The 13,430-nt window shown below is 33.3% G+C and overlaps 1 long non-coding RNA gene across 20 annotated transcripts; it reads left to right on the top strand.

The window, feature by feature from the left end:
• The first annotated feature begins 1,576 nt into the window (after nt 1–1,576).
• On the top strand, nt 1,577–7,991 carry LOC132616862 (uncharacterized). 20 transcript variants are annotated; one of them, XR_009573448.1, is made up of 8 exons: nt 1,577–2,204; nt 2,426–2,617; nt 3,012–3,195; nt 4,801–5,085; nt 5,168–5,240; nt 5,336–5,398; nt 5,484–6,869; nt 6,985–7,991. It is a non-coding gene; the product is annotated as an uncharacterized LOC132616862 (long non-coding RNA). The 20 variants fall into 20 exon arrangements; XR_009573446.1 differs by having other exon boundaries at nt 4,801–5,398; nt 5,484–6,262; nt 6,388–6,507; nt 6,810–6,869; XR_009573443.1 differs by having other exon boundaries at nt 4,801–5,398; nt 6,985–7,108; nt 7,193–7,266; nt 7,682–7,991.
• Nucleotides 7,992–13,430: the final 5,439 nt, after the last annotated feature.

Here is a 13,430-nt window from a genome sequence, read left to right as displayed (position 1 = left end):
TGTATATAATATGTATCATTTGTGTATAAAAATATGTATCAATACCTATATGTAATGTATAGAAACTGTATAAAATATGAATCACTAAGATATGTATCATTTTTGTATATAATATGTATCATTTGTGTATATAATGTGTATTATAGAATAGAAAATTGCATCATTTTTTTTTATATAATATGTATCATTTTTGTATAGAATTTTATATATATATATATATATATAATTCTAGCATGTGTATATAAAATGTATCAGTCTTGTATAAATAGTGTATCATAAGTATAAAAAATGTATCATAGAAACTGTATCATTGTGGTATATAATATGTATCACTATTGTATATGTAAAAAAGAAAAATCATATCATTATTGTATAATAAATGTATAATTAACATATAATCTATGTATAATTAATTCCAGCATATGTATATAAACTGTGTCATTTTTGTATATAAAGTGTATATGTGTATAAATTGTATCATTCTTGTATATAAAGTGTATATATAATTCCAGCATATGTATATAAAATGTATCATTTTTTTATATACTACTAAATATACACATATTATACATATTTCAGTATATTTCTTACTAAATACACACACATTATACATGTTTTGTGATATTTAACCTTTATGATGACTTTTTTAATTGCCACTAAGAAGCATAATTTTTCTTAGCAGGCTTTTAGTGGCGACTTTATGTCGCCACAAAAAGTCTGGTTCTTTTTTATTTTTTTAAAGCCATTGGGTTGCTGGGCTGGCCAGCGCTTGGCAAAGGAATGTAAACATATCAGATTGGGACACCGGTGCATTGATAGATATTTTGGGCCGACTGATTATTTTTTGACATTATTTTGGCCCGAACGAACTCCTGAAGTTATTAGGCCCAAATATTCGGTTAAAACCAACGGAGTCCGTCAATTTTGTAAAAAAAAAAAAAAAACGACGGACTCCCTTTTAAAAAAAAAATAAAAATAAAGAATGAAATATAGGAATTGGAATAGAACCTGGGTATCTTCCTTGGCATTAAAGGGCTTTACCACTAGACCACTAATATTCTTTGCTCATATACTTACATTGATTTAATTTATACTGTTTTTTCGCTCTAAAAATTGATGGAGTCGGTCGATTTTTTTATAATTCTTTTTAGAAAAAATCCAACGGACTCCATCGGTTTATTTTAGAAAATAAAAAAAAAAATAACTGATGCAGTCCGTAGATTTTTTTTCCAGTTTTTTAGTAGTGTTTGAGAAGAATGGTTATAGAAATTATGTGTCTGAGTTTGTCTTTTCGAATTTCAGAGATTCGAGAGCGACATTAGTGCCGGAATGCTTTTGTTTCTTTTTAACAAGAGGAACTCGGGGAAAAAGAAGCGAGGAGAGAGAGAGAGACAGGTTTGAAGAATGGTTTAACTTTAATCTGACAGAGGTTTATGAATTTGTACGCTGTTTGTATAAAAAATAGATGAAAAAATTTGATAAGATTTTAAATAATTAAAGGACTAAAACTGGTAAGTATATAGTTAAAGAATCATTTTAGACCCACTCCATAAACGAGGAGTATTTATGACCTTTTCTCTTACTTTGAGTCATTAGACGGTACTTTTCCCTTAAGAAAAACTTTGCAAATAGGTTCGCAACCAAAGCTAGGGAGAAAAATCATGACAAATTGTCAGATTCTAAATTTATCCCGTCGTAAAAAACATCAAGATTTATAGACAAATTCTGACGGATTGTTAGAAGTCCAGCAACAAATTCTGAAAATTTTCAAACTAGTGCGAAACATGTTTATCCCAAATCCTGACGAATCATCGGGATTTGTGATCAAGTTCTAATGAATCGCCGGGGATTGATAATATTAGCTCAATTACATACTCAATTTCAACCATAAATAAATAAATAACGAGTCTTCAATTTTCTACAACATATTGAAGGAGGAGGAGAAGAAAAGGAAGAATGGAGAAGATTTTGGCAGAATGCGATTCTTGCACAAATTCGGATAAATAAATGTATATCGGTCGCGATCCTGTAAAAAACAGTCAAACGCTTCGAGAAACGGCAGCAGTTGACTTGTTATTTTTTCTACTATTCGAGTGAAATATTATTATTATAGAGGTCTAACTGTAATTGTCTATTATATGAACATTGGCCCGTGCTTAGCGTGAATACTCTACTACCTAAGAGAGGATAAGCAGGCATCTCAGGTGTTTTGATAAAATTCTTCTTTTAGCTTTATTGTGTTTTCCCTCTGTTCAAAGCTTCAGCTACACTTTAAATTCTGGCTAGGCTTATGCACAGTCCTAATATTGCCCTTTATGAAGTGGCTGCTTGAGATTGTATCTAATTGTGTGCTTCATTTTATTTGCGCTTTCTGTTCTACTTTTTCTTGACCATTTACCTTTGTTTCGTTGTTTGATTTGTATAGGTATTTCTTGGATAGTGATGAAAACCATCTCACCTTACATGAATGGATTTTCAAAGGAGATAGCTTCATAATAGACGCGTATGAGAGAGGAACTGTGTTCATAGTACAACTGAGTTTTCTGATTGGCTAATTCATGTTTACAGGAATGAGTATATCTCACTTTTATGGTAAATCTGAACCTTCGGCTTATAGGTAAAACATTAGTTATCAATTGTGATGTGATAGTATAATTTATATAGCACTTGTATTCATATTTAATGAAGTTTGAAAGCTAAATTATGTTCTTTGTTGTTCTTCACCCAACCCTTTGGTAGATGTTTATTGTTTTTCTTCGCTTCTGTGCTTGAAATATGACTTCTGAAAATTGGTCATTCCTTCCAATATTTCGCAAGTTTCTCTACATCATTTGTGCTCAACTTTCTTTTCTGTTTTCAGATTATTTATTTCTAAAAGAGCCTTCATCCACTTGTGCTTCTACTTTGATTTGTATTTGAAGTTTTTACAAGAAAGAGTAGTACCGCAAAGCTTTGGGCCATTTTACATGCTTAACAATTTACGGACAGAAAAATTTTGATACTCTTCGCAGCTGAAACATACGATTGAGGAATGACGATGATGGATGCCTAGGCGATTGTGAAGGAACTGAGGGTGACGTATCGCGAGTGGGAAGATGAAGGGAGAATGGCGGAATTGAAAGCTCTGTTGAAGATTGTTGAGCTTCACGAGAAGGATATCATCAATCTCTGAATACCAACTGCAGAGGATAAACGGTAGTTTTTCAATCTGTGTTCCAAAGCTTCTTTTGCTCTGTAATTGAAATAGAACAGTGATTGGCAAGATCGAACATGAGTCATATAGCTTGTATTATGGTAGTTACTGTTCTTTATTTTTGTTAATTAGAATAACAAAATACATACTTTGAAGTGGAACTTTATGTATATTTGTATAGACTTTTTACATGCACAAATCATCCTTGTTAGAGATTTGATGTGAAGCTTTTCGAATTTCTTGATAAGAAGAAATAGCGTCAACTTGCCGCCCAAGAAAGGACATCAGTACTCAGCAGAAACAGTCTCTACAACCAAGCTTAGGATTTATATAAACAGCTATCACTAGATAAAAAGGAGTCTTCAACTTCGCTGCTTGATTGCATGGAATAAGTTTCATGCTTCAAATCTGGATCAATTTACGTCTCACACTCAAGAGTAGTCTCATGTTGTTTGAGGATTGCTTTCGCAATTATGTCTGCACTAATTGCGCAGCGGATAGCCTTTTGCATAATCATAGTTCTGTGAATTAGAGAATTGCGGTATAACTCATGCTATTGGGTTATTAAGCTATTGGGTTATTGATTACCTTAAGTTCTATATATTAATTATCTTAAAGCAAAAAACAAACTAAGAGACGTTGACATCTTCAGTTGTTGGGATCTGGTCCTTCAGTTTGTGGTTAGTTTTGTTTTGAACACTTGGAGAATCTCGTGATGGCCGCACTTTAAAGTGATTATAGGTTTTCCAAGTGATGCTTAATGTGTTGTAACATGTTGTACATATATTGGGGAGCATGTGGGATGAGATAGAGACCACTCATCCTACGTTTGACTTAAAGCACGGCCGCAGCAGCTCTGTTGTACTTGTGTGCAGTGAGCAGTGCAGCTTTACAGCTGTTACTGTTGACTTTACGATGTACAGAGAGAACACATAGTAGACCGGGTCCCTCTCTGGTTCTTCCAACTGTTGGACAAATCATCAAACTATAGAATGTAACACAACTTATCACCTATTAACAAGTAAAATAGTACCTTTCTACTTCTGTAGCTTGCTGAAGGGGGTTTTAAGTTTATCTTCCTTCAAGAAAACTGATTCACATGGCTACACATTCTGTTACAAGTAGATCTAAGTAAATGAGTTTGGCAGTATATTATGCAGCAAAACCCCATATATGTGATTTTTGAAGTGTATGAAACTGAAGGTATATGCAATTTTGGTACCATATCTCTGATCATTTGGATACCAGTTTTTAGCCGGAAGTGTGCCACACCTACAGATAAGTGAATGAGTGATGGACGAGTTAGCACAGTAATCCAATCCCCTTGGCAAATCTGCTATCATTTAAACATGGCCTTAAAGTGATATGGTAATTCACATTCTCAAGTTTGAATATTAGGTAAAATGTTGAATGTAATACAACCCAGAAAATACAAATTTTATGCAGACCGTTTTCATTTTGCGGCATATCCCATCTGTTCCTCATTGTATGCCTCTTGCAATTAGAAATAGTAAACAGTAAACAACTATTATGTTTGAATTTCGAAAGATATTACTAATAGAATTAAAGAAATGAGATAATGATACTCGTACATATACAACCTGCAGGACTAATGGCTTATGAGGAAAAGAACAAGCATCCCTGCTCAACAAATAGAGCTGCTGAAATGAAGCTTAGGCGACATGAAATGTATAAACTGATATCTGTTGAAAAAAAGGAAGCGCTACTACTACAACGACGAATGAAAAGACAAGAGGTGAAAATAAATGCTTTTTTTGAGGCTGCAGCTTCTTCCGTGCCAGCTCAATGTGCGCCTTACTTTCAAGCCTGCTGCCTTGCATCTCAACAACTAAACTTCCATCCAGGGGACTTTGCTTCTGTTTCTGCAACAGGTCATACCTTTAAACTTTTCTTGATTCCTACGTATGATTATAATTAAATGACACTAAATGTGTGTTCTACCACACGTGTTAGCCAATAAATCTCAGCCTGTGGCTTTGCCTCTTGCCTCTGACAAGCAAAAGAGTGTAACACCTTCGTTCTGTGTGTATGATGTCGATAAGTACCGCAGCTAAAATACTGCATTTTTTCTTTTATGATACAATTACTAGATCAAACTAACTTACTAACTTTTGACATTAGGCTCGACATAAGGTGCGTCTAACTCAAAATGTGATATGAGTTGAAGGATTATTGAAAACAAAGGTTCGCACTAATCCTTTATTGTATATTGTGATATTGTTATGTACTACTTGTAACTTCATTCTAATGATATATTTAAAACCTGCAGATCACAGACAACGCAGAACAGGCTGTGTAAACATAGCTGACCTGCAATTGGGCTACATGCCTCTGAAGATTGTCCCTAATTGTAAATTTTGCGGTGCAAAAAAGGTTTGAATATGAGTTACCTGGATTTTCTTGCGGCAAGGGTTCAATCAAGTTAGTTTCTGATCTGGTAACTGCTGAACTACACAATCTATATGTAGGCTGCACTGAAGAATCTGAACATTTTCGCACATACAGGACACAGTGTTATCAAAGGCGCGCTTTAAGCGCGCTTAAGCCCTGAAGCGAGGCTGAAAAAATGTTGAGCGCTTCGCCTCGCTTTATGTGCGCTTCAGTGTCGTCATCAAGGCTCTAAAACATACTTTTCCTTGCCAATGAGCCTCTCTTGAGGAGGCGACACTAGATGATTGATATTTCACTTTATCTTAATATTTTTACAATTTCTTTGTCCATATATTTGTTATTCATGCTTATTATTATTAATCTTGGACTAAACATATATATATTTGTATTTTTGCACCATTGCGCTTTTTTTCATTAAAGCCCACGCTTTATATGCGCTTCGCAGTGGAAGTCTCATTCATTTCACTATATCCAATGGGTTGGTTGTCCTGAGTTGGGTTGATTGGTTGCTGGTAAACACAATTTTCAGGCCATCACAGATGATTGGGTTCTAGAAGAGGACTTTGGCAATGAACAAACTGAGAACTTCTCTACCAATATAGCTGACGTGTTTTGGGTTCTAGCATGGTTGTTCTTTTCGTTGTAAAGGATCATAGTGTAATCTTGGTTCTGAACCTTTGTTGAATTAATAATACAAAAAAAGATTTTGTAACCATGTTCATTGTGACCTCGGTCAATGTCTAAAGATTTTGGTTGTCTGTGATTTGCAATTGGCAATGCAGGAGGAGCACAGGTGGAATTAAAAAAATCTGAGGACTATGCAAAAGTTTAGATCACAAAATGGTGGAGGCATGAATGTCATAGTAGACCGACATAATCATTTAGCACGAGACGCATTCAAGGTGAAATGTTTTATCAAATTTCTCTTTGATGTCTTTTTAGTCTTTCCAATGATTGTATCACTAATTGTTTATATTCCCTTTTGACATCCTAAATTGTTAAAGTGAAGTCAACCAGTCAGCTCTATGTCCATACACTTGGCCTCCTATGTGATTTCGTTTCTCTCCCATTTAGACTGTTCTATGGTTCCCACAGTGCAATGGAGGGAATGTATATACAAGAACTGAAATTTTAGTTGATTCCTTTGTTTTATTCATCCTCATCTATGGCTTCTCACCTTTAGACATGTTATTTTTATTTGAAGTCTGCAATTATTAGAGCTTGAAGTAGATTGAGACTTTTGCAGGAAGGTTACTATCTTCATGTAAGATCTCTTTCTTTCGGAATTTGCCATACTGTATTACTGTTCTTGTATGTATGATGAATTAGTTTTGGAAAGTTAACAATTAGTCATGGCTTGTTCATACTGGTATTGTCAGGTTGCCAAATATTAGTATATTGGGATACATGCCTCTGAAGATTGTCCCTAATTGTAAATTTTGCGGTGCAAAAAAGGTTTGAATATGAGTTACCTGGATTTTCTTGCGGCAAGGGTTCAATCAAGTTAGTTTCTGATCTGGTAACTGCTGAACTACACAATCTATATATAGGCTGCACTGAAGAATCTGAACATTTTCGCACATACAGGACATATAATAATCTGTTTGCATTTACATCGGTTGCTGTGAATTACGATAAAGAATTGGCAAAAAGGAACCATGGTATTTATACTTTTAGAGTTCAAGGTCAGATGTATCATTTTATAAATGACTTTCCTGTTTGGATTGGCTTATTTTATGTGCTTTTAAGCCAAAATAGTTTTTAATTACTTTTGTAGTGTTTGGGTAAAATAAAAAAAATGCTTTTAGGCACTTATTTTTAAGCCAAAATGACAAAGATAAGTCAAAAGTCTTCTAACGTATGGCTTTTGGCTGATAGGTTAAAAGCCATAAGTCAATCCAAACGGGCTCTTACTCCCTCCTGATCAAATAGCAAGAAGCCTACAGCTATACTTACGATTATACGGCTACAAAATTATTTACGTAACAAAAATAGTAACAACTGCTCCACAGCTATATTGTATCCCTTCCTGTGCACCAATTTACAGCTTAATAACTAACTATTTTGTTTAAACAGATTGGAGAACAAAAGCTGAGCGCGACAATGCTCACCCAGATGGTGTCGCATGTATAGCTGCATTTTGCTAAGCCACACTAATCATTTTACCAGTAATGCTTGATAGAAGCTTTGGCGCTTGATAAAAGCTTCCAGACCCCACGTTGTGGGGTTCCACTAGGTATGTTGTTGTTGTTGTTGTAAGCTAGAACGGTGCCACAACATTGGGCCTGTGCTATAATTTTATAAGGGACATTACAATGTAAAAATAAGAAGGAAAATTATATGCTTGGGTCTTATAGGAAAATTATATGCTTGGGTCTTACTTTTATCAGTTCTGGAAAGTAAAGTGGCCTTGATCGGTACAATGTTGAGAGGGCAGAATTGTCCTTTTGGGGTGGTCTTTAAATTTTGCCCCTCATTTTTGTGATCTTTAAATTTTGCCCTTCTCCTGAGGTATTTGCCCACCTTTTCAAGTAAATGACAAAATTTAAAGATCATAAACATAAGGGGTAAAATTTAAAGACAAAAAATATGAGGGGTAAAACTTAAAGACTACCCCAAAAGAAGGGCAATCCGTGCAAAAAAAGGATGTTGAGAAGGAAATCGTGGGCCTCAATGGATACCAGTCCTGGGAAAGAAATTGTGGGCCTTCATTGAGTTTTTACAATATCAATATGCATGAAAACTGAGAGGAAAACTGAAGCTAAAAATAGAGAAAAAAACGATACTGACAAATCGAACCGTGACGTTCGTGAAAATTTGAAACCCATTGACAATTGAGCTAACGTTCCCATATGTGTTAGGAGTTCATTATGCGTATATATACGTGTAATTTAAATCTAACATTATATATACAATATAATTCTCCCGCCCTTTAGCTCCGCCCCTTTCAACCATATAAATTCTTATCATTTTTCTCCGTTTAAACTCATCTCAGATGTAATTATATCAAACAAAAATAAAAGAAAAAAATAAGTGAAAAATGTATGTATGTATATATATATATATGTGTGTGTGTGTGTATATATATATAATTTACTTTTCTGAACGTTGAACACTTAACACTGCATATAAATATGGTGAAGAAATTTGTTTTCATAAGAACAGTATTGACAGGAGAAAAGATAAAATTAGAATGAAATTAATGATAGACATAGTATAGTATTAAGAGTACTTGTAAATAAATGAATTTTGAACTTTATTCAATCCCAAAAGCTAGTCCTGATGGGAGACTACTCATACCTTAAATGACAGATGGGGGACTCTTAACGGTACTCAAATAAGTTAAAATACAAACTTAAAACAATATAAGGATGAAATAGTAACAAACGAAATGTAGTTTTCTAAATGTTAACATATGATATTTTGCTGAGAAACATGGTGAATTAAATTATTTTTACGTACTAAAAGCTACAACTTCACTTTAATTTGAAGAAAGTTATCCGCCAATAACATATATCATAAAAATGCCAGTAAAATTAGAAAAAAAGAATTGTTTTTTGGCATTTGTTTGAAAGGCCAAATAAAATTCAAAGGTGTAGAAAGTCAGAATAGTTATTTCCTTTTACTTTTCTGCTATTTGGAAGGATGTATTTCCCACTAAGATTGTTGAACAACTAATTTGACTAATGTCACAGGGTAAAATGGAAAGTCTCCACAACCGTCAATTCAGATAGAGTTTATTTTGGCACTTTTCATATTTAATCAGATGGCCCCTGGTGGCCGATTTTCCTTTTAAGCGAATTCAGATAGAAAGCTTTTACTTGGTTTTTTTTTTTGACGACTTACATAAATAGCTACATTTTATTGGCTTCTAACTAGATATAACTATAAAATGCAAAATTACCAAGCGTAGCTACTTTTTTTTAAAAACGCGTGTATTTCTATTTTTTTGAAATATAGAGAAATACAGTGAACAGTAAACACGCTCCAGTGAAATCAGGAGCTATTTATGGAATAGATTTTTTGAAATACAGTGAAATACAGGGAAATACAAAATCGGGTTGAGTAAAAATAGGCTATATTTTTGGAACAAATTCTTCTTTTTCTTTTTAAATGGTAAGTTAAATTAAATCAACCATATTTCACGCATTCCATAACATCTCACGAATCTCTCTCAACTTTTATCACAATCAAAACATTTTGAATTCAAAACCCATTAAAGATCTGAAAACTTCCAAATATAGAAAAATATACGCTAGAATGCAATGAAATATGATTGATTGTTTAAAATATAAACTTGTAGTATGCGTATATATAATGGAATATAATGAAATATATCATAAATTATTTCATAAATTAGAAATACAAAATGCAAAATTACATTGAGATACAGTGAAATACAAAAATCGTGAAAACAACGTGGAGCAAAAATAGGCTCTACACACAAAAAAGAAGAAGATAAATACAGTGAAATAATACACTGAAATATACTGAAACATTTTATCAAACACTTGGTGGGCGTGAAGCTCCACAACTCTCATCAATGGTGTTTCTACAACTTCCACACTAATCACAGATTCACCAAAAATCCAAGAAGAAGAAAAAGTTAACAACTTTGAGAACAATTCTTCTTTTTCATCAAATTCTTCTACTTCCTCTGCTTCTTTTGGCTCAATGAAAATCAAGAAGAAAACAAATGATCATGTTAAAGAAAATGGAGAATAAAATAGTTTTGGTACTGCTTGGAATCAGCAAACTGTGATGGGGCATTCAGTTCGTCAAAGAATAAAAGTGAATTTGGAATGGAAGTAGATCTCACAGATCGTCCCACAAAGTTTGCTGATAAACCATTGGCTGGAGATCCTCCACCACTTTTGGTACTACTTGGAATCAGCAAACTAATGGAAGGAAAAGCTTGGAATTTTGGTACTGCTTGGAATCAGCAAACTGTGATAGGGGGAGGAGAGGGAACAAAGAGAGAGAAAGAGAAGGGTGAGGGAGAAATAGATTTGAGAAGTGAGAGAAAACCAATTTAAAAGAGGAATTTGTGAAATACAGGACACTAGTTATGATGTGTAATTTAAGAAAATATTTTAGTTATGAACAATAAATAAAATAAAAGGTAGTTACTATTTATAAATAGGTCTTAGAAGTAGCTATGATAAGTATTTTTTTTTCTTTTCATCTTTCTTTTTTCAAAGTGGTGGTATAATTAGGCAGCCCATCAGTTTTTTGGTGGGCTCACAGAACACCGGTCGGTTATCCTTCCACTGTACAAGCGTCATTTGCACTTTTGTCCCTATTTTGTGCTGATCTTTAATTTTTGTCTTAAAATCGAACTAATGTAAAGTTATGCATCATAATATCCACAAGTTATGCCAACGACCTTAAAGAACTTATGCCTCTTCAATTTTGAAGGGAAAAATTAGAAATCGGACCATTTGAAGGGAAATCCGTGCAATTATGACTTCACAGACCCGGAGCTATTCGTTGCTCTGTGCAACCAGCTTCACGCTGTCTGCGGAGTAGCCCACACTTTCGTTTGGACCACATGTCCCAACTTCATGGTTGAATAAGGGAGGCCATACATTAGCCCATGAACGCCCAACCATCAGAAACAACCCAACATTCTGGGTCATTTGCACTTTTGACCCTATTCTGTGATCGTCTTTAAATTTTAACATCAAAGGGACTGCTCTTTAATATTCTCCCTTCAAAATCGAACTTATGCCTAAAGGGATATAATTTACGCACCATAATATTCACGAGTTATGCCCGCGTTGTTAAAGAACTTATGCCCCACTAGGCATATATTCACTTTTGAAGGGAAAAAAATTAAAGACCAGCCCATTTGAAGGGAAAAATTCACAAACCCATTTGAAGGACAAATTGTGCAATTACTTGCAACATTCCACCGCCTACACTTGGGTTACAAGCCCTCGCGAGATGGCTCGGCCTTACACTTTGCATGGAGTTGATCTTTTTTGGTCAAATGGTATATATTCAACATCACTTTTGCGTTGTAAAATTGAATTCATGGTTGCAATCTGCCCAGGGGTACAACCGTACTTTCAATACTAAAACTTAAGAATTATTGCATATGAATACTTGGCTATAAATAGTACTATACATCTCTTCTATCCAAACTGCACTTCTCTTTTTTATATTCTTATTTCTTTAACAAGAAAAAAAGCAAACAATACCAAGGCCACTATGCTAGACATGGAATCCGCCTTAAGTTTGGGCGGATAATTGATCCGCTCAATCGATTTTGACTCATCCAATTAAGCACATTATAAAAATTTAGTTGATATGTAGTCCAAATTAACAGTCCAAAATCTGAAATATTGAAGAGATAATACAATACTTCGTCTGCTCTTTGAAATTTAAGATATGATAATTGTATTTTTTGGATAGAATATATATACAGTCAAACCTCTCTATAACAGCACGGTTTGGTCCAAAAATTTTCAGCTATTATAGAGAATAGTTGTTATACACCTATAACAGCATTGACATTTAAATAACTTCGTTATTATAGGCAAAAAAGATGCATAAAATCTAATTTTCATTTTTAATCGTCAAATTCTAAGCTTAATCACATTTTATATAATGAAGGAAAATTGTTTAATGATGAAAATACATATATTCGTATGATATTTTTTTTCATAATTAGAGTATTAAATGATCAAACATTTAGTTCAAATCTCTACACTTATTATTGGTAATCATGGATATTCTATTTTTATAAAGATGGTTAATTATTATATTACCAAAAAAAGAAGCTAGCTATTATCTGGGGGATAATTTTACAAAGAGAGTACTGTTATAAGGTTGGTTGTTGCTGTTATAAGTGAAATGTTGTTATAGAGAAGTAAAATATAACATAAAAATCGGTTCCGAAAAATCTTGGCTGTCATAGAGAAGTGTTATTATATGCGGGTGCCGTTATAGAGAGGTCTGACTGTATTAGTAGACCCAAAAGTTAAACAGCAAGACTTAAAGGATCTATCAAATGAAATTTCTTGTGTTATTCCATAAAACATTTGCACCTTAATTGCATCTTCACAAGTATTGAAAGACTAATGTTAAACGAGCAACGAATTGCGATTGCACAAGTCGTGAATAATCCTTAAATTAATTTAATCAACAATATAAAACAAAGACAATAGGAAAAAAACACTTAAGAAAAAATTGCACATCGTGCAATCAACCTGTTGGGTATTCTAATATCTCACGAGCAATAAATTGCTCAAAAAAAGTAAGTAATAACCTCTGAAAAGATTAACTATATTTAATGCAAAGACCCAAAAATATAAAAAAAATAATAAAAAAAGAGTGCAAAAGTAAATCTCTCACGTAGTAGTAAAACTAGCAATAAATGTCCAGCAATGCACGGGCAAAACATGTCTACTCACTTTAATTAGTTAGTCTTTAAGGTTTCTATTTTGAAAATAACTTTTAAAAACATTCTAGTTGTTATTATATATAGCTATATATAAAAAATGTATTTTATGTACCATCACTTTAGTTATAATAAAAAATGGAGTTTAAAAATTTAAAACATATGATGGAATTAAGTCTTTGAGACGGAAAGAATCGAACTTTTTTCTCATTGTCATGACAATGAAAGTTGTTCATCGATGTGAAAAAGAAAATTAGTAAGACTATGAGGGAAAATTAACATTTTGATTCTAGATTTTTTCTTTTAAATTCGTTAATATCTCATATGTATACCTACATGTTGATATCCATATCAATTAATGCATATATTGAGTTTTTCAAAATCAAAACTAATAAATTGTTTTTATTAAATTACTTAAAA

The sequence above is a fragment of the Lycium barbarum genome, chromosome 11, assembly GCF_019175385.1.
Source record: "Lycium barbarum isolate Lr01 chromosome 11, ASM1917538v2, whole genome shotgun sequence".
NCBI lineage: Eukaryota > Viridiplantae > Streptophyta > Magnoliopsida > Solanales > Solanaceae > Lycium > Lycium barbarum.
This window is presented reverse-complemented; position numbering and strand designations above follow the sequence as displayed.